General features: G+C 50.7%; 51 non-coding genes across 51 annotated transcripts; all 51 read left to right on the plus strand.

Moving 5' to 3' along the window:
* Positions 1-43: 43 nt before the first annotated feature.
* Positions 44-162, plus strand: LOC145081785 (5S ribosomal RNA). The gene has a single exon (XR_013696327.1). It is a non-coding gene; the product is annotated as a 5S ribosomal RNA (ribosomal RNA).
* Positions 163-380: 218 nt separating this feature from the next.
* On the plus strand, positions 381-499 carry LOC145081786 (5S ribosomal RNA). Its single transcript, XR_013696328.1, has one exon. It is a non-coding gene; the product is annotated as a 5S ribosomal RNA (ribosomal RNA).
* Positions 500-717: 218 nt separating this feature from the next.
* LOC145084704 (5S ribosomal RNA) lies at positions 718-836 on the plus strand. Its single transcript, XR_013699136.1, has one exon. It is a non-coding gene; the product is annotated as a 5S ribosomal RNA (ribosomal RNA).
* Positions 837-1056: 220 nt separating this feature from the next.
* LOC145081787 (5S ribosomal RNA) lies at positions 1057-1175 on the plus strand. Its single transcript, XR_013696329.1, has one exon. It is a non-coding gene; the product is annotated as a 5S ribosomal RNA (ribosomal RNA).
* Positions 1176-1393: 218 nt separating this feature from the next.
* LOC145081788 (5S ribosomal RNA) lies at positions 1394-1512 on the plus strand. The gene has a single exon (XR_013696330.1). It is a non-coding gene; the product is annotated as a 5S ribosomal RNA (ribosomal RNA).
* Positions 1513-1730: 218 nt separating this feature from the next.
* LOC145081789 (5S ribosomal RNA) lies at positions 1731-1849 on the plus strand. Its single transcript, XR_013696331.1, has one exon. It is a non-coding gene; the product is annotated as a 5S ribosomal RNA (ribosomal RNA).
* Positions 1850-2067: 218 nt separating this feature from the next.
* On the plus strand, positions 2068-2186 carry LOC145081790 (5S ribosomal RNA). Its single transcript, XR_013696332.1, has one exon. It is a non-coding gene; the product is annotated as a 5S ribosomal RNA (ribosomal RNA).
* A 218-nt stretch (positions 2187-2404) lies between these two features.
* Positions 2405-2523, plus strand: LOC145083090 (5S ribosomal RNA). Its single transcript, XR_013697579.1, has one exon. It is a non-coding gene; the product is annotated as a 5S ribosomal RNA (ribosomal RNA).
* Positions 2524-2741: 218 nt separating this feature from the next.
* LOC145083935 (5S ribosomal RNA) lies at positions 2742-2860 on the plus strand. The gene has a single exon (XR_013698396.1). It is a non-coding gene; the product is annotated as a 5S ribosomal RNA (ribosomal RNA).
* A 217-nt stretch (positions 2861-3077) lies between these two features.
* On the plus strand, positions 3078-3196 carry LOC145081791 (5S ribosomal RNA). The gene has a single exon (XR_013696333.1). It is a non-coding gene; the product is annotated as a 5S ribosomal RNA (ribosomal RNA).
* Positions 3197-3414: 218 nt separating this feature from the next.
* LOC145084832 (5S ribosomal RNA) lies at positions 3415-3533 on the plus strand. Its single transcript, XR_013699260.1, has one exon. It is a non-coding gene; the product is annotated as a 5S ribosomal RNA (ribosomal RNA).
* A 218-nt stretch (positions 3534-3751) lies between these two features.
* LOC145082836 (5S ribosomal RNA) lies at positions 3752-3870 on the plus strand. The gene has a single exon (XR_013697338.1). It is a non-coding gene; the product is annotated as a 5S ribosomal RNA (ribosomal RNA).
* Positions 3871-4088: 218 nt separating this feature from the next.
* LOC145083936 (5S ribosomal RNA) lies at positions 4089-4207 on the plus strand. The gene has a single exon (XR_013698397.1). It is a non-coding gene; the product is annotated as a 5S ribosomal RNA (ribosomal RNA).
* Positions 4208-4423: 216 nt separating this feature from the next.
* LOC145081792 (5S ribosomal RNA) lies at positions 4424-4542 on the plus strand. The gene has a single exon (XR_013696334.1). It is a non-coding gene; the product is annotated as a 5S ribosomal RNA (ribosomal RNA).
* Positions 4543-4760: 218 nt separating this feature from the next.
* Positions 4761-4879, plus strand: LOC145084833 (5S ribosomal RNA). The gene has a single exon (XR_013699261.1). It is a non-coding gene; the product is annotated as a 5S ribosomal RNA (ribosomal RNA).
* Positions 4880-5097: 218 nt separating this feature from the next.
* On the plus strand, positions 5098-5216 carry LOC145082838 (5S ribosomal RNA). Its single transcript, XR_013697340.1, has one exon. It is a non-coding gene; the product is annotated as a 5S ribosomal RNA (ribosomal RNA).
* Positions 5217-5434: 218 nt separating this feature from the next.
* Positions 5435-5553, plus strand: LOC145081793 (5S ribosomal RNA). The gene has a single exon (XR_013696335.1). It is a non-coding gene; the product is annotated as a 5S ribosomal RNA (ribosomal RNA).
* Positions 5554-5771: 218 nt separating this feature from the next.
* Positions 5772-5890, plus strand: LOC145081795 (5S ribosomal RNA). The gene has a single exon (XR_013696337.1). It is a non-coding gene; the product is annotated as a 5S ribosomal RNA (ribosomal RNA).
* A 218-nt stretch (positions 5891-6108) lies between these two features.
* LOC145081796 (5S ribosomal RNA) lies at positions 6109-6227 on the plus strand. The gene has a single exon (XR_013696338.1). It is a non-coding gene; the product is annotated as a 5S ribosomal RNA (ribosomal RNA).
* A 218-nt stretch (positions 6228-6445) lies between these two features.
* LOC145083937 (5S ribosomal RNA) lies at positions 6446-6564 on the plus strand. Its single transcript, XR_013698398.1, has one exon. It is a non-coding gene; the product is annotated as a 5S ribosomal RNA (ribosomal RNA).
* A 217-nt stretch (positions 6565-6781) lies between these two features.
* On the plus strand, positions 6782-6900 carry LOC145081797 (5S ribosomal RNA). Its single transcript, XR_013696339.1, has one exon. It is a non-coding gene; the product is annotated as a 5S ribosomal RNA (ribosomal RNA).
* A 218-nt stretch (positions 6901-7118) lies between these two features.
* On the plus strand, positions 7119-7237 carry LOC145081798 (5S ribosomal RNA). Its single transcript, XR_013696340.1, has one exon. It is a non-coding gene; the product is annotated as a 5S ribosomal RNA (ribosomal RNA).
* Positions 7238-7455: 218 nt separating this feature from the next.
* LOC145081799 (5S ribosomal RNA) lies at positions 7456-7574 on the plus strand. The gene has a single exon (XR_013696341.1). It is a non-coding gene; the product is annotated as a 5S ribosomal RNA (ribosomal RNA).
* Positions 7575-7792: 218 nt separating this feature from the next.
* LOC145081800 (5S ribosomal RNA) lies at positions 7793-7911 on the plus strand. The gene has a single exon (XR_013696342.1). It is a non-coding gene; the product is annotated as a 5S ribosomal RNA (ribosomal RNA).
* A 218-nt stretch (positions 7912-8129) lies between these two features.
* On the plus strand, positions 8130-8248 carry LOC145081801 (5S ribosomal RNA). The gene has a single exon (XR_013696343.1). It is a non-coding gene; the product is annotated as a 5S ribosomal RNA (ribosomal RNA).
* Positions 8249-8466: 218 nt separating this feature from the next.
* LOC145081802 (5S ribosomal RNA) lies at positions 8467-8585 on the plus strand. Its single transcript, XR_013696344.1, has one exon. It is a non-coding gene; the product is annotated as a 5S ribosomal RNA (ribosomal RNA).
* Positions 8586-8803: 218 nt separating this feature from the next.
* LOC145081803 (5S ribosomal RNA) lies at positions 8804-8922 on the plus strand. The gene has a single exon (XR_013696345.1). It is a non-coding gene; the product is annotated as a 5S ribosomal RNA (ribosomal RNA).
* Positions 8923-9141: 219 nt separating this feature from the next.
* On the plus strand, positions 9142-9260 carry LOC145081804 (5S ribosomal RNA). Its single transcript, XR_013696346.1, has one exon. It is a non-coding gene; the product is annotated as a 5S ribosomal RNA (ribosomal RNA).
* A 218-nt stretch (positions 9261-9478) lies between these two features.
* Positions 9479-9597, plus strand: LOC145081806 (5S ribosomal RNA). The gene has a single exon (XR_013696348.1). It is a non-coding gene; the product is annotated as a 5S ribosomal RNA (ribosomal RNA).
* A 218-nt stretch (positions 9598-9815) lies between these two features.
* On the plus strand, positions 9816-9934 carry LOC145085248 (5S ribosomal RNA). The gene has a single exon (XR_013699657.1). It is a non-coding gene; the product is annotated as a 5S ribosomal RNA (ribosomal RNA).
* Positions 9935-10151: 217 nt separating this feature from the next.
* LOC145081807 (5S ribosomal RNA) lies at positions 10152-10270 on the plus strand. Its single transcript, XR_013696349.1, has one exon. It is a non-coding gene; the product is annotated as a 5S ribosomal RNA (ribosomal RNA).
* A 218-nt stretch (positions 10271-10488) lies between these two features.
* LOC145081808 (5S ribosomal RNA) lies at positions 10489-10607 on the plus strand. Its single transcript, XR_013696350.1, has one exon. It is a non-coding gene; the product is annotated as a 5S ribosomal RNA (ribosomal RNA).
* Positions 10608-10825: 218 nt separating this feature from the next.
* LOC145081809 (5S ribosomal RNA) lies at positions 10826-10944 on the plus strand. Its single transcript, XR_013696351.1, has one exon. It is a non-coding gene; the product is annotated as a 5S ribosomal RNA (ribosomal RNA).
* Positions 10945-11162: 218 nt separating this feature from the next.
* On the plus strand, positions 11163-11281 carry LOC145081810 (5S ribosomal RNA). The gene has a single exon (XR_013696352.1). It is a non-coding gene; the product is annotated as a 5S ribosomal RNA (ribosomal RNA).
* A 218-nt stretch (positions 11282-11499) lies between these two features.
* On the plus strand, positions 11500-11618 carry LOC145081811 (5S ribosomal RNA). Its single transcript, XR_013696353.1, has one exon. It is a non-coding gene; the product is annotated as a 5S ribosomal RNA (ribosomal RNA).
* A 219-nt stretch (positions 11619-11837) lies between these two features.
* LOC145081812 (5S ribosomal RNA) lies at positions 11838-11956 on the plus strand. Its single transcript, XR_013696354.1, has one exon. It is a non-coding gene; the product is annotated as a 5S ribosomal RNA (ribosomal RNA).
* A 218-nt stretch (positions 11957-12174) lies between these two features.
* Positions 12175-12293, plus strand: LOC145081813 (5S ribosomal RNA). Its single transcript, XR_013696355.1, has one exon. It is a non-coding gene; the product is annotated as a 5S ribosomal RNA (ribosomal RNA).
* A 218-nt stretch (positions 12294-12511) lies between these two features.
* On the plus strand, positions 12512-12630 carry LOC145081814 (5S ribosomal RNA). The gene has a single exon (XR_013696356.1). It is a non-coding gene; the product is annotated as a 5S ribosomal RNA (ribosomal RNA).
* A 218-nt stretch (positions 12631-12848) lies between these two features.
* On the plus strand, positions 12849-12967 carry LOC145081815 (5S ribosomal RNA). Its single transcript, XR_013696357.1, has one exon. It is a non-coding gene; the product is annotated as a 5S ribosomal RNA (ribosomal RNA).
* A 218-nt stretch (positions 12968-13185) lies between these two features.
* On the plus strand, positions 13186-13304 carry LOC145081817 (5S ribosomal RNA). The gene has a single exon (XR_013696359.1). It is a non-coding gene; the product is annotated as a 5S ribosomal RNA (ribosomal RNA).
* A 218-nt stretch (positions 13305-13522) lies between these two features.
* On the plus strand, positions 13523-13641 carry LOC145081818 (5S ribosomal RNA). Its single transcript, XR_013696360.1, has one exon. It is a non-coding gene; the product is annotated as a 5S ribosomal RNA (ribosomal RNA).
* Positions 13642-13858: 217 nt separating this feature from the next.
* Positions 13859-13977, plus strand: LOC145081819 (5S ribosomal RNA). The gene has a single exon (XR_013696361.1). It is a non-coding gene; the product is annotated as a 5S ribosomal RNA (ribosomal RNA).
* Positions 13978-14195: 218 nt separating this feature from the next.
* LOC145081820 (5S ribosomal RNA) lies at positions 14196-14314 on the plus strand. Its single transcript, XR_013696362.1, has one exon. It is a non-coding gene; the product is annotated as a 5S ribosomal RNA (ribosomal RNA).
* A 218-nt stretch (positions 14315-14532) lies between these two features.
* LOC145081821 (5S ribosomal RNA) lies at positions 14533-14651 on the plus strand. The gene has a single exon (XR_013696363.1). It is a non-coding gene; the product is annotated as a 5S ribosomal RNA (ribosomal RNA).
* A 218-nt stretch (positions 14652-14869) lies between these two features.
* LOC145081822 (5S ribosomal RNA) lies at positions 14870-14988 on the plus strand. The gene has a single exon (XR_013696364.1). It is a non-coding gene; the product is annotated as a 5S ribosomal RNA (ribosomal RNA).
* Positions 14989-15206: 218 nt separating this feature from the next.
* LOC145084705 (5S ribosomal RNA) lies at positions 15207-15325 on the plus strand. The gene has a single exon (XR_013699137.1). It is a non-coding gene; the product is annotated as a 5S ribosomal RNA (ribosomal RNA).
* Positions 15326-15544: 219 nt separating this feature from the next.
* On the plus strand, positions 15545-15663 carry LOC145081823 (5S ribosomal RNA). Its single transcript, XR_013696365.1, has one exon. It is a non-coding gene; the product is annotated as a 5S ribosomal RNA (ribosomal RNA).
* Positions 15664-15881: 218 nt separating this feature from the next.
* LOC145081824 (5S ribosomal RNA) lies at positions 15882-16000 on the plus strand. Its single transcript, XR_013696366.1, has one exon. It is a non-coding gene; the product is annotated as a 5S ribosomal RNA (ribosomal RNA).
* Positions 16001-16218: 218 nt separating this feature from the next.
* On the plus strand, positions 16219-16337 carry LOC145081825 (5S ribosomal RNA). The gene has a single exon (XR_013696367.1). It is a non-coding gene; the product is annotated as a 5S ribosomal RNA (ribosomal RNA).
* A 218-nt stretch (positions 16338-16555) lies between these two features.
* Positions 16556-16674, plus strand: LOC145081826 (5S ribosomal RNA). Its single transcript, XR_013696368.1, has one exon. It is a non-coding gene; the product is annotated as a 5S ribosomal RNA (ribosomal RNA).
* Positions 16675-16892: 218 nt separating this feature from the next.
* Positions 16893-17011, plus strand: LOC145081828 (5S ribosomal RNA). Its single transcript, XR_013696370.1, has one exon. It is a non-coding gene; the product is annotated as a 5S ribosomal RNA (ribosomal RNA).
* Positions 17012-17154: the final 143 nt, after the last annotated feature.

Below are 17154 nucleotides of genomic sequence, written 5' to 3' on the forward strand. Positions count from 1 at the left end.
GCGTCTTGTAAGACATAAAAACAATAAGCATGGATAATATTTCGGGTGCGATCATACCAGCACTAATGCACCGGATCCCATCAGAACTCCGCAGTTAAGCGTGCTTGGGCGAGAGTAGTACTAGGATGGGTGACCCCCTGGGAAGTCCTCGTGTTGCACCCCCTTTTTCGTTGCCCGTTTGCGTTTTTTTAGGTTTTAGGTGCGTTTTTTTTTTCTTTCTTGCTATGTCTATGCTCGGGCGGCATCCGGTTCATCGTTGATTGTTTCCGCGTTTCCCGAACGGAGCCGATCCCTCACGTGGGTCCCACGCCTCGCGTTCGAAAGCAAACGACGTTCTGCGTCTTGTAAGACATAAAAACAATAAGCATGGATAGTATTTCGGGTGCGATCATACCAGCACTAATGCACCGGATCCCATCAGAACTCCGCAGTTAAGCGTGCTTGGGCGAGAGTAGTACTAGGATGGGTGACCCCCTGGGAAGTCCTCGTGTTGCACCCCCTTTTTCGTTGCCCGTTTGCGTTTTTTTAGGTTTTAGGTGCGTTTTTTTTTTCTTTCTTGCTATGTCTATGCTCGGGCGGCATCCGGTTCATCGTTGATTGTTTCCGCGTTTCCCGAACGGAGCCGATCCCTCACGTGGGTCCCACGCCTCGCGTACGAAAGCAAACGACGTTCTGCGTCTTGTAAGACATAAAAACAATAAGCATGGATAGTATTTCGGGTGCGATCATACCAGCACTAATGCACCGGATCCCATCAGAACTCCGCATTTAAGCGTGCTTGGGCGAGAGTAGTACTAGGATGGGTGACCCCCTGGGAAGTCCTCGTGTTGCACCCCCTTTTTCGTTGCCCGTTTGCGTTTTTTTAGGTTTTAGGTGCGTTTTTTTTTTTTCTTTCTTGCTATGTCTATGCTCGGGCGGCATCCGGTTCATCGTTGATTGTTTCCGCGTTTCCCGAACGGAGCCGATCCCTCACGTGGGTCCCACGCCTCGCGTTCGAAAGCAAACGACGTTCTGCGTCTTGTAAGACATAAAAACAATAAGCATGGATAGTATTTCGGGTGCGATCATACCAGCACTAATGCACCGGATCCCATCAGAACTCCGCAGTTAAGCGTGCTTGGGCGAGAGTAGTACTAGGATGGGTGACCCCCTGGGAAGTCCTCGTGTTGCACCCCCTTTTTCGTTGCCCGTTTGCGTTTTTTTAGGTTTTAGGTGCGTTTTTTTTTTCTTTCTTGCTATGTCTATGCTCGGGCGGCATCCGGTTCATCGTTGATTGTTTCCGCGTTTCCCGAACGGAGCCGATCCCTCACGTGGGTCCCACGCCTCGCGTACGAAAGCAAACGACGTTCTGCGTCTTGTAAGACATAAAAACAATAAGCATGGATAGTATTTCGGGTGCGATCATACCAGCACTAATGCACCGGATCCCATCAGAACTCCGCAGTTAAGCGTGCTTGGGCGAGAGTAGTACTAGGATGGGTGACCCCCTGGGAAGTCCTCGTGTTGCACCCCCTTTTTCGTTGCCCGTTTGCGTTTTTTTAGGTTTTAGGTGCGTTTTTTTTTTCTTTCTTGCTATGTCTATGCTCGGGCGGCATCCGGTTCATCGTTGATTGTTTCCGCGTTTCCCGAACGGAGCCGATCCCTCACGTGGGTCCCACGCCTCGCGTACGAAAGCAAACGACGTTCTGCGTCTTGTAAGACATAAAAACAATAAGCATGGATAGTATTTCGGGTGCGATCATACCAGCACTAATGCACCGGATCCCATCAGAACTCCGCAGTTAAGCGTGCTTGGGCGAGAGTAGTACTAGGATGGGTGACCCCCTGGGAAGTCCTCGTGTTGCACCCCCTTTTTCGTTGCCCGTTTGCGTTTTTTTAGGTTTTAGGTGCGTTTTTTTTTTCTTTCTTGCTATGTCTATGCTCGGGCGGCATCCGGTTCATCGTTGATTGTTTCCGCGTTTCCCGAACGGAGCCGATCCCTCACGTGGGTCCCACGCCTCGCGTTCGAAAGCAAACGACGTTCTGCGTCTTGTAAGACATAAAAACAATAAGCATGGATAGTATTTCGGGTGCGATCATACCAGCACTAATGCACCGGATCCCATCAGAACTCCGCAGTTAAGCGTGCTTGGGCGAGAGTAGTACTAGGATGGGTGACCCCCTGGGAAGTCCTCGTGTTGCACCCCCTTTTTCGTTGCCCGTTTGCGTTTTTTTAGGTTTTAGGTGCGTTTTTTTTTTCTTTCTTGCTATGTCTATGCTCGGGCGGCATCCGGTTCATCGTTGATTGTTTCCGCGTTTCCCGAACGGAGCCGATCCCTCACGTGGGTCCCACGCCTCGCGTTCGAAAGCAAACGACGTTCTGCGTCTTGTAAGACATAAAAACAATAAGCATGGATAGTATTTCGGGTGCGATCATACCAGCACTAATGCACCGGATCCCATCAGAACTCCGCAGTTAAGCGTGCTTGGGCGAGAGTAGTACTAGGATGGGTGACCCCTTGGGAAGTCCTCGTGTTGCACCCCCTTTTTCGTTGCCCGTTTGCGTTTTTTTAGGTTTTAGGTGCGTTTTTTTTTTCTTTCTTGCTATGTCTATGCTCGGGCGGCATCCGGTTCATCGTTGATTGTTTCCGCGTTTCCCGAACGGAGCCGATCCCTCACGTGGGTCCCACGCCTCGCGTACGAAAGCAAACGACGTTCTGCGTCTTGTAAGACATAAAAACAATAAGCATGGATAGTATTTCGGGTGCGATCATACCAGCACTAATGCACCGGATCCCATCAGAACTCCGCAGTTAAGCGTGCTTGGGCGAGAGTAGTACTAGGATGGGTGACCCCCTGGGAAGTCCTCGTGTTGCACCACCTTTTTCGTTGCCCGTTTGCGTTTTTTTAGGTTTTAGGTGCGTTTTTTTTTCTTTCTTGCTATGTCTATGCTCGGGCGGCATCCGGTTCATCGTTGATTGTTTCCGCGTTTCCCGAACGGAGCCGATCCCTCACGTGGGTCCCACGCCTCGCGTACGAAAGCAAACGACGTTCTGCGTCTTGTAAGACATAAAAACAATAAGCATGGATAGTATTTCGGGTGCGATCATACCAGCACTAATGCACCGGATCCCATCAGAACTCCGCAGTTAAGCGTGCTTGGGCGAGAGTAGTACTAGGATGGGTGACCCCCTGGGAAGTCCTCGTGTTGCACCCCCTTTTTCGTTGCCCGTTTGCGTTTTTTTAGGTTTTAGGTGCGTTTTTTTTTTCTTTCTTGCTATGTCTATGCTCGGGCGGCATCCGGTTCATCGTTGATTGTTTCCGCGTTTCCCGAACGGAGCCGATCCCTCACGTGGGTCCCACGCCTCGCGTACGAAAGCAAACGACGTTCTGCGTCTTGTAAGACATAAAAACAATAAGCATGGATAGTATTTCGGGTGCGATCATACCAGCACTAATGCACCGGATCCCATCAGAACTCCGCAGTTAAGCGTGCGTGGGCGAGAGTAGTACTAGGACGGGTGACCCCCTGGGAAGTCCTCGTGTTGCACCCCCTTTTTCGTTGCCCGTTTGCGTTTTTTTAGGTTTTAGGTGCGTTTTTTTTTTCTTTCTTGCTATGTCTATGCTCGGGCGGCATCCGGTTCATCGTTGATTGTTTCCGCGTTTCCCGAACGGAGCCGATCCCTCACGTGGGTCCCACGCCTCGCGTTCGAAAGCAAACGACGTTCTGCGTCTTGTAAGACATAAAAACAATAAGCATGGATAGTATTTCGGGTGCGATCATACCGGCACTAATGCACCGGATCCCATCAGAACTCCGCAGTTAAGCGTGCTTGGGCGAGAGTAGTACTAGGATGGGTGACCCCCTGGGAAGTCCTCGTGTTGCACCCCCTTTTTCGTTGCCCGTTTGCGTTTTTTTAGGTTTTAGGTGCGTTTTTTTTTTCTTTCTTGCTATGTCTATGCTCGGGCGGCATCCGGTTCATCGTTGATTGTTTCCGCGTTTCCCGAACGGAGCCGATCCCTCACGTGGGTCCCACGCCTCGCGTACGAAAGCAAACGACGTTCTGCGTCTTGTAAGACATAAAAACAATAAGCATGGATAGTATTTCGGGTGCGATCATACCAGCACTAATGCACCGGATCCCATCAGAACTCCGCAGTTAAGCGTGCTTGGGCGAGAGTAGTACTAGGATGGGTGACCCCCTGGGAAGTCCTCGTGTTGCACCACCTTTTTCGTTGCCCGTTTGCGTTTTTTTAGGTTTTAGGTGCGTTTTTTTTTCTTTCTTGCTATGTCTATGCTCGGGCGGCATCCGGTTCATCGTTGATTGTTTCCGCGTTTCCCGAACGGAGCCGATCCCTCACGTGGGTCCCACGCCTCGCGTACGAAAGCAAACGACGTTCTGCGTCTTGTAAGACATAAAAACAATAAGCATGGATATTATTCGGGTGCGATCATACCAGCACTAATGCACCGGATCCCATCAGAACTCCGCAGTTAAGCGTGCTTGGGCGAGAGTAGTACTAGGATGGGTGACCCCCTGGGAAGTCCTCGTGTTGCACCCCCTTTTTCGTTGCCCGTTTGCGTTTTTTTAGGTTTTAGGTGCGTTTTTTTTTTCTTTCTTGCTATGTCTATGCTCGGGCGGCATCCGGTTCATCGTTGATTGTTTCCGCGTTTCCCGAACGGAGCCGATCCCTCACGTGGGTCCCACGCCTCGCGTACGAAAGCAAACGACGTTCTGCGTCTTGTAAGACATAAAAACAATAAGCATGGATAGTATTTCGGGTGCGATCATACCAGCACTAATGCACCGGATCCCATCAGAACTCCGCAGTTAAGCGTGCGTGGGCGAGAGTAGTACTAGGACGGGTGACCCCCTGGGAAGTCCTCGTGTTGCACCCCCTTTTTCGTTGCCCGTTTGCGTTTTTTTAGGTTTTAGGTGCGTTTTTTTTTTCTTTCTTGCTATGTCTATGCTCGGGCGGCATCCGGTTCATCGTTGATTGTTTCCGCGTTTCCCGAACGGAGCCGATCCCTCACGTGGGTCCCACGCCTCGCGTTCGAAAGCAAACGACGTTCTGCGTCTTGTAAGACATAAAAACAATAAGCATGGATAGTATTTCGGGTGCGATCATACCGGCACTAATGCACCGGATCCCATCAGAACTCCGCAGTTAAGCGTGCTTGGGCGAGAGTAGTACTAGGATGGGTGACCCCCTGGGAAGTCCTCGTGTTGCACCCCCTTTTTCGTTGCCCGTTTGCGTTTTTTTAGGTTTTAGGTGCGTTTTTTTTTTCTTTCTTGCTATGTCTATGCTCGGGCGGCATCCGGTTCATCGTTGATTGTTTCCGCGTTTCCCGAACGGAGCCGATCCCTCACGTGGGTCCCACGCCTCGCGTACGAAAGCAAACGACGTTCTGCGTCTTGTAAGACATAAAAACAATAAGCATGGATAGTATTTCGGGTGCGATCATACCAGCACTAATGCACCGGATCCCATCAGAACTCCGCAGTTAAGCGTGCTTGGGCGAGAGTAGTACTAGGATGGGTGACCCCCTGGGAAGTCCTCGTGTTGCACCCCCTTTTTCGTTGCCCGTTTGCGTTTTTTTAGGTTTTAGGTGCGTTTTTTTTTTCTTTCTTGCTATGTCTATGCTCGGGCGGCATCCGGTTCATCGTTGATTGTTTCCGCGTTTCCCGAACGGAGCCGATCCCTCACGTGGGTCCCACGCCTCGCGTTCGAAAGCAAACGACGTTCTGCGTCTTGTAAGACATAAAAACAATAAGCATGGATAGTATTTCGGGTGCGATCATACCAGCACTAATGCACCGGATCCCATCAGAACTCCGCAGTTAAGCGTGCTTGGGCGAGAGTAGTACTAGGATGGGTGACCCCCTGGGAAGTCCTCGTGTTGCACCCCCTTTTTCGTTGCCCGTTTGCGTTTTTTTAGGTTTTAGGTGCGTTTTTTTTTTCTTTCTTGCTATGTCTATGCTCGGGCGGCATCCGGTTCATCGTTGATTGTTTCCGCGTTTCCCGAACGGAGCCGATCCCTCACGTGGGTCCCACGCCTCGCGTTCGAAAGCAAACGACGTTCTGCGTCTTGTAAGACATAAAAACAATAAGCATGGATAGTATTTCGGGTGCGATCATACCAGCACTAATGCACCGGATCCCATCAGAACTCCGCAGTTAAGCGTGCTTGGGCGAGAGTAGTACTAGGATGGGTGACCCCCTGGGAAGTCCTCGTGTTGCACCCCCTTTTTCGTTGCCCGTTTGCGTTTTTTTAGGTTTTAGGTGCGTTTTTTTTTTCTTTCTTGCTATGTCTATGCTCGGGCGGCATCCGGTTCATCGTTGATTGTTTCCGCGTTTCCCGAACGGAGCCGATCCCTCACGTGGGTCCCACGCCTCGCGTACGAAAGCAAACGACGTTCTGCGTCTTGTAAGACATAAAAACAATAAGCATGGATAGTATTTCGGGTGCGATCATACCAGCACTAATGCACCGGATCCCATCAGAACTCCGCAGTTAAGCGTGCTTGGGCGAGAGTAGTACTAGGATGGGTGACCCCCTGGGAAGTCCTCGTGTTGCACCACCTTTTTCGTTGCCCGTTTGCGTTTTTTTAGGTTTTAGGTGCGTTTTTTTTTCTTTCTTGCTATGTCTATGCTCGGGCGGCATCCGGTTCATCGTTGATTGTTTCCGCGTTTCCCGAACGGAGCCGATCCCTCACGTGGGTCCCACGCCTCGCGTACGAAAGCAAACGACGTTCTGCGTCTTGTAAGACATAAAAACAATAAGCATGGATAGTATTTCGGGTGCGATCATACCAGCACTAATGCACCGGATCCCATCAGAACTCCGCAGTTAAGCGTGCTTGGGCGAGAGTAGTACTAGGATGGGTGACCCCCTGGGAAGTCCTCGTGTTGCACCCCCTTTTTCGTTGCCCGTTTGCGTTTTTTTAGGTTTTAGGTGCGTTTTTTTTTTCTTTCTTGCTATGTCTATGCTCGGGCGGCATCCGGTTCATCGTTGATTGTTTCCGCGTTTCCCGAACGGAGCCGATCCCTCACGTGGGTCCCACGCCTCGCGTACGAAAGCAAACGACGTTCTGCGTCTTGTAAGACATAAAAACAATAAGCATGGATAGTATTTCGGGTGCGATCATACCAGCACTAATGCACCGGATCCCATCAGAACTCCGCAGTTAAGCGTGCTTGGGCGAGAGTAGTACTAGGATGGGTGACCCCCTGGGAAGTCCTCGTGTTGCACCCCCTTTTTCGTTGCCCGTTTGCGTTTTTTTAGGTTTTAGGTGCGTTTTTTTTTTCTTTCTTGCTATGTCTATGCTCGGACGGCATCCGGTTCATCGTTGATTGTTTCCGCGTTTCCCGAACGGAGCCGATCCCTCACGTGGGTCCCACGCCTCGCGTTCGAAAGCAAACGACGTTCTGCGTCTTGTAAGACATAAAAACAATAAGCATGGATAGTATTTCGGGTGCGATCATACCAGCACTAATGCACCGGATCCCATCAGAACTCCGCAGTTAAGCGTGCTTGGGCGAGAGTAGTACTAGGATGGGTGACCCCCTGGGAAGTCCTCGTGTTGCACCCCCTTTTTCGTTGCCCGTTTGCGTTTTTTTAGGTTTTAGGTGCGTTTTTTTTTTCTTTCTTGCTATGTCTATGCTCGGGCGGCATCCGGTTCATCGTTGATTGTTTCCGCGTTTCCCGAACGGAGCCGATCCCTCACGTGGGTCCCACGCCTCGCGTACGAAAGCAAACGACGTTCTGCGTCTTGTAAGACATAAAAACAATAAGCATGGATAGTATTTCGGGTGCGATCATACCAGCACTAATGCACCGGATCCCATCAGAACTCCGCAGTTAAGCGTGCTTGGGCGAGAGTAGTACTAGGATGGGTGACCCCCTGGGAAGTCCTCGTGTTGCACCCCCTTTTTCGTTGCCCGTTTGCGTTTTTTTAGGTTTTAGGTGCGTTTTTTTTTTCTTTCTTGCTATGTCTATGCTCGGGCGGCATCCGGTTCATCGTTGATTGTTTCCGCGTTTCCCGAACGGAGCCGATCCCTCACGTGGGTCCCACGCCTCGCGTACGAAAGCAAACGACGTTCTGCGTCTTGTAAGACATAAAAACAATAAGCATGGATAGTATTTCGGGTGCGATCATACCAGCACTAATGCACCGGATCCCATCAGAACTCCGCAGTTAAGCGTGCTTGGGCGAGAGTAGTACTAGGATGGGTGACCCCCTGGGAAGTCCTCGTGTTGCACCCCCTTTTTCGTTGCCCGTTTGCGTTTTTTTAGGTTTTAGGTGCGTTTTTTTTTTCTTTCTTGCTATGTCTATGCTCGGGCGGCATCCGGTTCATCGTTGATTGTTTCCGCGTTTCCCGAACGGAGCCGATCCCTCACGTGGGTCCCACGCCTCGCGTACGAAAGCAAACGACGTTCTGCGTCTTGTAAGACATAAAAACAATAAGCATGGATAGTATTTCGGGTGCGATCATACCAGCACTAATGCACCGGATCCCATCAGAACTCCGCAGTTAAGCGTGCTTGGGCGAGAGTAGTACTAGGATGGGTGACCCCCTGGGAAGTCCTCGTGTTGCACCCCCTTTTTCGTTGCCCGTTTGCGTTTTTTTAGGTTTTAGGTGCGTTTTTTTTTTCTTTCTTGCTATGTCTATGCTCGGGCGGCATCCGGTTCATCGTTGATTGTTTCCGCGTTTCCCGAACGGAGCCGATCCCTCACGTGGGTCCCACGCCTCGCGTTCGAAAGCAAACGACGTTCTGCGTCTTGTAAGACATAAAAACAATAAGCATGGATAGTATTTCGGGTGCGATCATACCAGCACTAATGCACCGGATCCCATCAGAACTCCGCAGTTAAGCGTGCTTGGGCGAGAGTAGTACTAGGATGGGTGACCCCCTGGGAAGTCCTCGTGTTGCACCCCCTTTTTCGTTGCCCGTTTGCGTTTTTTTAGGTTTTAGGTGCGTTTTTTTTTTTCTTTCTTGCTATGTCTATGCTCGGGCGGCATCCGGTTCATCGTTGATTGTTTCCGCGTTTCCCGAACGGAGCCGATCCCTCACGTGGGTCCCACGCCTCGCGTACGAAAGCAAACGACGTTCTGCGTCTTGTAAGACATAAAAACAATAAGCATGGATAGTATTTCGGGTGCGATCATACCAGCACTAATGCACCGGATCCCATCAGAACTCCGCAGTTAAGCGTGCTTGGGCGAGAGTAGTACTAGGATGGGTGACCCCCTGGGAAGTCCTCGTGTTGCACCCCCTTTTTCGTTGCCCGTTTGCGTTTTTTTAGGTTTTAGGTGCGTTTTTTTTTTCTTTCTTGCTATGTCTATGCTCGGGCGGCATCCGGTTCATCGTTGATTGTTTCCGCGTTTCCCGAACGGAGCCGATCCCTCACGTGGGTCCCACGCCTCGCGTACGAAAGCAAACGACGTTCTGCGTCTTGTAAGACATAAAAACAATAAGCATGGATAGTATTTCGGGTGCGATCATACCAGCACTAATGCACCGGATCCCATCAGAACTCCGCAGTTAAGCGTGCTTGGGCGAGAGTAGTACTAGGATGGGTGACCCCCTGGGAAGTCCTCGTGTTGCACCCCCTTTTTCGTTGCCCGTTTGCGTTTTTTTAGGTTTTAGGTGCGTTTTTTTTTTCTTTCTTGCTATGTCTATGCTCGGGCGGCATCCGGTTCATCGTTGATTGTTTCCGCGTTTCCCGAACGGAGCCGATCCCTCACGTGGGTCCCACGCCTCGCGTTCGAAAGCAAACGACGTTCTGCGTCTTGTAAGACATAAAAACAATAAGCATGGATAGTATTTCGGGTGCGATCATACCAGCACTAATGCACCGGATCCCATCACAACTCCGCAGTTAAGCGTGCTTGGGCGAGAGTAGTACTAGGATGGGTGACCCCCTGGGAAGTCCTCGTGTTGCACCCCCTTTTTCGTTGCCCGTTTGCGTTTTTTTAGGTTTTAGGTGCGTTTTTTTTTCTTTCTTGCTATGTCTATGCTCGGGCGGCATCCGGTTCATCGTTGATTGTTTCCGCGTTTCCCGAACGGAGCCGATCCCTCACGTGGGTCCCACGCCTCGCGTTCGAAAGCAAACGACGTTCTGCGTCTTGTAAGACATAAAAACAATAAGCATGGATAGTATTTCGGGTGCGATCATACCAGCACTAATGCACCGGATCCCATCAGAACTCCGCAGTTAAGCGTGCTTGGGCGAGAGTAGTACTAGGATGGGTGACCCCCTGGGAAGTCCTCGTGTTGCACCCCCTTTTTCGTTGCCCGTTTGCGTTTTTTTAGGTTTTAGGTGCGTTTTTTTTTTCTTTCTTGCTATGTCTATGCTCGGGCGGCATCCGGTTCATCGTTGATTGTTTCCGCGTTTCCCGAACGGAGCCGATCCCTCACGTGGGTCCCACGCCTCGCGTACGAAAGCAAACGACGTTCTGCGTCTTGTAAGACATAAAAACAATAAGCATGGATAGTATTTCGGGTGCGATCATACCAGCACTAATGCACCGGATCCCATCAGAACTCCGCAGTTAAGCGTGCTTGGGCGAGAGTAGTACTAGGATGGGTGACCCCCTGGGAAGTCCTCGTGTTGCACCCCCTTTTTCGTTGCCCGTTTGCGTTTTTTTAGGTTTTAGGTGCGTTTTTTTTTTCTTTCTTGCTATGTCTATGCTCGGGCGGCATCCGGTTCATCGTTGATTGTTTCCGCGTTTCCCGAACGGAGCCGATCCCTCACGTGGGTCCCACGCCTCGCGTACGAAAGCAAACGACGTTCTGCGTCTTGTAAGACATAAAAACAATAAGCATGGATAGTATTTCGGGTGCGATCATACCAGCACTAATGCACCGGATCCCATCAGAACTCCGCAGTTAAGCGTGCTTGGGCGAGAGTAGTACTAGGATGGGTGACCCCCTGGGAAGTCCTCGTGTTGCACCCCCTTTTTCGTTGCCCGTTTGCGTTTTTTTAGGTTTTAGGTGCGTTTTTTTTTTCTTTCTTGCTATGTCTATGCTCGGGCGGCATCCGGTTCATCGTTGATTGTTTCCGCGTTTCCCGAACGGAGCCGATCCCTCACGTGGGTCCCACGCCTCGCGTACGAAAGCAAACGACGTTCTGCGTCTTGTAAGACATAAAAACAATAAGCATGGATAGTATTTCGGGTGCGATCATACCAGCACTAATGCACCGGATCCCATCAGAACTCCGCAGTTAAGCGTGCTTGGGCGAGAGTAGTACTAGGATGGGTGACCCCCTGGGAAGTCCTCGTGTTGCACCCCCTTTTTCGTTGCCCGTTTGCGTTTTTTTAGGTTTTAGGTGCGTTTTTTTTTTCTTTCTTGCTATGTCTATGCTCGGGCGGCATCCGGTTCATCGTTGATTGTTTCCGCGTTTCCCGAACGGAGCCGATCCCTCACGTGGGTCCCACGCCTCGCGTTCGAAAGCAAACGACGTTCTGCGTCTTGTAAGACATAAAAACAATAAGCATGGATAGTATTTCGGGTGCGATCATACCAGCACTAATGCACCGGATCCCATCAGAACTCCGCAGTTAAGCGTGCTTGGGCGAGAGTAGTACTAGGATGGGTGACCCCCTGGGAAGTCCTCGTGTTGCACCCCCTTTTTCGTTGCCCGTTTGCGTTTTTTTAGGTTTTAGGTGCGTTTTTTTTTTTCTTTCTTGCTATGTCTATGCTCGGGCGGCATCCGGTTCATCGTTGATTGTTTCCGCGTTTCCCGAACGGAGCCGATCCCTCACGTGGGTCCCACGCCTCGCGTACGAAAGCAAACGACGTTCTGCGTCTTGTAAGACATAAAAACAATAAGCATGGATAGTATTTCGGGTGCGATCATACCAGCACTAATGCACCGGATCCCATCAGAACTCCGCAGTTAAGCGTGCTTGGGCGAGAGTAGTACTAGGATGGGTGACCCCCTGGGAAGTCCTCGTGTTGCACCCCCTTTTTCGTTGCCCGTTTGCGTTTTTTTAGGTTTTAGGTGCGTTTTTTTTTTCTTTCTTGCTATGTCTATGCTCGGGCGGCATCCGGTTCATCGTTGATTGTTTCCGCGTTTCCCGAACGGAGCCGATCCCTCACGTGGGTCCCACGCCTCGCGTACGAAAGCAAACGACGTTCTGCGTCTTGTAAGACATAAAAACAATAAGCATGGATAGTATTTCGGGTGCGATCATACCAGCACTAATGCACCGGATCCCATCAGAACTCCGCAGTTAAGCGTGCTTGGGCGAGAGTAGTACTAGGATGGGTGACCCCCTGGGAAGTCCTCGTGTTGCACCCCCTTTTTCGTTGCCCGTTTGCGTTTTTTTAGGTTTTAGGTGCGTTTTTTTTTTCTTTCTTGCTATGTCTATGCTCGGGCGGCATCCGGTTCATCGTTGATTGTTTCCGCGTTTCCCGAACGGAGCCGATCCCTCACGTGGGTCCCACGCCTCGCGTTCGTAAGCAAACGACGTTCTGCGTCTTGTAAGACATAAAAACAATAAGCATGGATAGTATTTCGGGTGCGATCATACCAGCACTAATGCACCGGATCCCATCAGAACTCCGCAGTTAAGCGTGCTTGGGCGAGAGTAGTACTAGGATGGGTGACCCCCTGGGAAGTCCTCGTGTTGCACCCCCTTTTACGTTGCCCGTTTGCGTTTTTTTAGGTTTTAGGTGCGTTTTTTTTTTCTTTCTTGCTATGTCTATGCTCGGGCGGCATCCGGTTCATCGTTGATTGTTTCCGCGTTTCCCGAACGGAGCCGATCCCTCACGTGGGTCCCACGCCTCGCGTACGAAAGCAAACGACGTTCTGCGTCTTGTAAGACATAAAAACAATAAGCATGGATAGTATTTCGGGTGCGATCATACCAGCACTAATGCACCGGATCCCATCAGAACTCCGCAGTTAAGCGTGCTTGGGCGAGAGTAGTACTAGGATGGGTGACCCCCTGGGAAGTCCTCGTGTTGCACCCCCTTTTTCGTTGCCCGTTTGCGTTTTTTTAGGTTTTAGGTGCGTTTTTTTTTTCTTTCTTGCTATGTCTATGCTCGGGCGGCATCCGGTTCATCGTTGATTGTTTCCGCGTTTCCCGAACGGAGCCGATCCCTCACGTGGGTCCCACGCCTCGCGTACGAAAGCAAACGACGTTCTGCGTCTTGTAAGACATAAAAACAATAAGCATGGATAGTATTTCGGGTGCGATCATACCAGCACTAATGCACCGGATCCCATCAGAACTCCGCAGTTAAGCGTGCTTGGGCGAGAGTAGTACTAGGATGGGTGACCCCCTGGGAAGTCCTCGTGTTGCACCCCCTTTTTCGTTGCCCGTTTGCGTTTTTTTAGGTTTTAGGTGCGTTTTTTTTTTCTTTCTTGCTATGTCTATGCTCGGGCGGCATCCGGTTCATCGTTGATTGTTTCCGCGTTTCCCGAACGGAGCCGATCCCTCACGTGGGTCCCACGCCTCGCGTACGAAAGCAAACGACGTTCTGCGTCTTGTAAGACATAAAAACAATAAGCATGGATAGTATTTCGGGTGCGATCATACCAGCACTAATGCACCGGATCCCATCAGAACTCCGCAGTTAAGCGTGCTTGGGCGAGAGTAGTACTAGGATGGGTGACCCCCTGGGAAGTCCTCGTGTTGCACCCCCTTTTTCGTTGCCCGTTTGCGTTTTTTTAGGTTTTAGGTGCGTTTTTTTTTCTTTCTTGCTATGTCTATGCTCGGGCGGCATCCGGTTCATCGTTGATTGTTTCCGCGTTTCCCGAACGGAGCCGATCCCTCACGTGGGTCCCACGCCTCGCGTACGAAAGCAAACGACGTTCTGCGTCTTGTAAGACATAAAAACAATAAGCATGGATAGTATTTCGGGTGCGATCATACCAGCACTAATGCACCGGATCCCATCAGAACTCCGCAGTTAAGCGTGCTTGGGCGAGAGTAGTACTAGGATGGGTGACCCCCTGGGAAGTCCTCGTGTTGCACCCCATTTTTCGTTGCCCGTTTGCGTTTTTTTAGGTTTTAGGTGCGTTTTTTTTTTCTTTCTTGCTATGTCTATGCTCGGGCGGCATCCGGTTCATCGTTGATTGTTTCCGCGTTTCCCGAACGGAGCCGATCCCTCACGTGGGTCCCACGCCTCGCGTACGAAAGCAAACGACGTTCTGCGTCTTGTAAGACATAAAAACAATAAGCATGGATAGTATTTCGGGTGCGATCATACCAGCACTAATGCACCGGATCCCATCAGAACTCCGCAGTTAAGCGTGCTTGGGCGAGAGTAGTACTAGGATGGGTGACCCCCTGGGAAGTCCTCGTGTTGCACCCCCTTTTTCGTTGCCCGTTTGCGTTTTTTTAGGTTTTAGGTGCGTTTTTTTTTTCTTTCTTGCTATGTCTATGCTCGGGCGGCATCCGGTTCATCGTTGATTGTTTCCGCGTTTCCCGAACGGATCCGATCCCTCACGTGGGTCCCACGCCTCGCGTTCGAAAGCAAACGACGTTCTGCGTCTTGTAAGACATAAAAACAATAAGCATGGATAATATTTCGGGTGCGATCATACCAGCACTAATGCACCGGATCCCATCAGAACTCCGCAGTTAAGCGTGCTTGGGCGAGAGTAGTACTAGGATGGGTGACCCCCTGGGAAGTCCTCGTGTTGCACCCCCTTTTTCGTTGCCCGTTTGCGTTTTTTTAGGTTTTAGGTGCGTTTTTTTTTTCTTTCTTGCTATGTCTATGCTCGGGCGGCATCCGGTTCATCGTTGATTGTTTCCGCGTTTCCCGAACGGAGCCGATCCCTCACGTGGGTCCCACGCCTCGCGTTCGAAAGCAAACGACGTTCTGCGTCTTGTAAGACATAAAAACAATAAGCATGGATAGTATTTCGGGTGCGATCATACCAGCACTAATGCACCGGATCCCATCAGAACTCCGCAGTTAAGCGTGCTTGGGCGAGAGTAGTACTAGGATGGGTGACCCCCTGGGAAGTCCTCGTGTTGCACCCCCTTTTTCGTTGCCCGTTTGCGTTTTTTTAGGTTTTAGGTGCGTTTTTTTTTTCTTTCTTGCTATGTCTATGCTCGGGCGGCATCCGGTTCATCGTTGATTGTTTCCGCGTTTCCCGAACGGAGCCGATCCCTCACGTGGGTCCCACGCCTCGCGTACGAAAGCAAACGACGTTCTGCGTCTTGTAAGACATAAAAACAATAAGCATGGATAGTATTTCGGGTGCGATCATACCAGCACTAATGCACCGGATCCCATCAGAACTCCGCATTTAAGCGTGCTTGGGCGAGAGTAGTACTAGGATGGGTGACCCCCTGGGAAGTCCTCGTGTTGCACCCCCTTTTTCGTTGCCCGTTTGCGTTTTTTTAGGTTTTAGGTGCGTTTTTTTTTTTCTTTCTTGCTATGTCTATGCTCGGGCGGCATCCGGTTCATCGTTGATTGTTTCCGCGTTTCCCGAACGGAGCCGATCCCTCACGTGGGTCCCACGCCTCGCGTTCGAAAGCAAACGACGTTCTGCGTCTTGTAAGACATAAAAACAATAAGCATGGATAGTATTTCGGGTGCGATCATACCAGCACTAATGCACCGGATCCCATCAGAACTCCGCAGTTAAGCGTGCTTGGGCGAGAGTAGTACTAGGATGGGTGACCCCCTGGGAAGTCCTCGTGTTGCACCCCCTTTTTCGTTGCCCGTTTGCGTTTTTTTAGGTTTTAGGTGCGTTTTTTTTTTCTTTCTTGCTATGTCTATGCTCGGGCGGCATCCGGTTCATCGTTGATTGTTTCCGCGTTTCCCGAACGGAGCCGATCCCTCACGTGGGTCCCACGCCTCGCGTACGAAAGCAAACGACGTTCTGCGTCTTGTAAGACATAAAAACAATAAGCATGGATAGTATTTTGGGTGCGATCATACCAGCACTAATGCACCGGATCCCATCAGAACTCCGCAGTTAAGCGTGCTTGGGCGAGAGTAGTACTAGGATGGGTGACCCCCTGGGAAGTCCTCGTGTTGCACCCCCTTTTTCGTTGCCCGTTTGCGTTTTTTTAGGTTTTAGGTGCGTTTTTTTTTTCTTTCTTGCTATGTCTATGCTCGGGCGGCATCCGGTTCATCGTTGATTGTTTCCGCGTTTCCCGAACGGAGCCGATCCCTCACGTGGGTCCCACGCCTCGCGTACGAAAGCAAACGACGTTCTGCGTCTTGTAAGACATAAAAACAATAAGCATGGATAGTATTTCGGGTGCGATCATACCAGCACTAATGCACCGGATCCCATCAGAACTCCGCAGTTAAGCGTGCTTGGGCGAGAGTAGTACTAGGATGGGTGACCCCCTGGGAAGTCCTCGTGTTGCACCCCCTTTTTCGTTGCCCGTTTGCGTTTTTTTAGGTTTTAGGTGCGTTTTTTTTTTCTTTCTTGCTATGTCTATGCTCGGGCGGCATCCGGTTCATCGTTGATTGTTTCCGCGTTTCCCGAACGGAGCCGATCCCTCACGTGGGTCCCACGCCTCGCGTTCGAAAGCAAACGACGTTCTGCGTCTTGTAAGACATAAAAACAATAAGCATGGATAGTATTTCGGGTGCGATCATACCAGCACTAATGCACCGGATCCCATCAGAACTCCGCAGTTAAGCGTGCTTGGGCGAGAGTAGTACTAGGATGGGTGACCCCCTGGGAAGTCCTCGTGTTGCACCCCCTTTTTCGTTGCCCGTTTGCGTTTTTTTAGGTTTTAGGTGCGTTTTTTTTTTCTTTCTTGCTATGTCTATGCTCGGGCGGCATCCGGTTCATCGTTGATTGTTTCCGCGTTTCCCGAACGGAGCCGATCCCTCACGTGGGTCCCACGCCTCGCGTTCGAAAGCAAACGACGTTCTGCGTCTTGTAAGACATAAAAACAATAAGCATGGATAGTATTTCGGGTGCGATCATACCAGCACTAATGCACCGGATCCCATCAGAACTCCGCAGTTAAGCGTGCTTGGGCGAGAGTAGTACTAGGATGGGTGACCCCCTGGGAAGTCCTCGTGTTGCACCCCCTTTTTCGTTGCCCGTTTGCGTTTTTTTAGGTTTTAGGTGCGTTTTTTTTTTTCTTTCTTGCTATGTCTATGCTCGGGCGGCATCCGGTTCATCGTTGATTGTTTCCGCGTTTCCCGAACGGAGCCGATCCGTCACGTGGGTC

Source organism: Lactuca serriola, chromosome 1 (genome assembly GCF_051521515.1).
Source record: "Lactuca serriola cultivar US96UC23 chromosome 1, Lser_US96UC23_V15, whole genome shotgun sequence".
Classification (NCBI taxonomy): domain Eukaryota; kingdom Viridiplantae; phylum Streptophyta; class Magnoliopsida; order Asterales; family Asteraceae; genus Lactuca; species Lactuca serriola.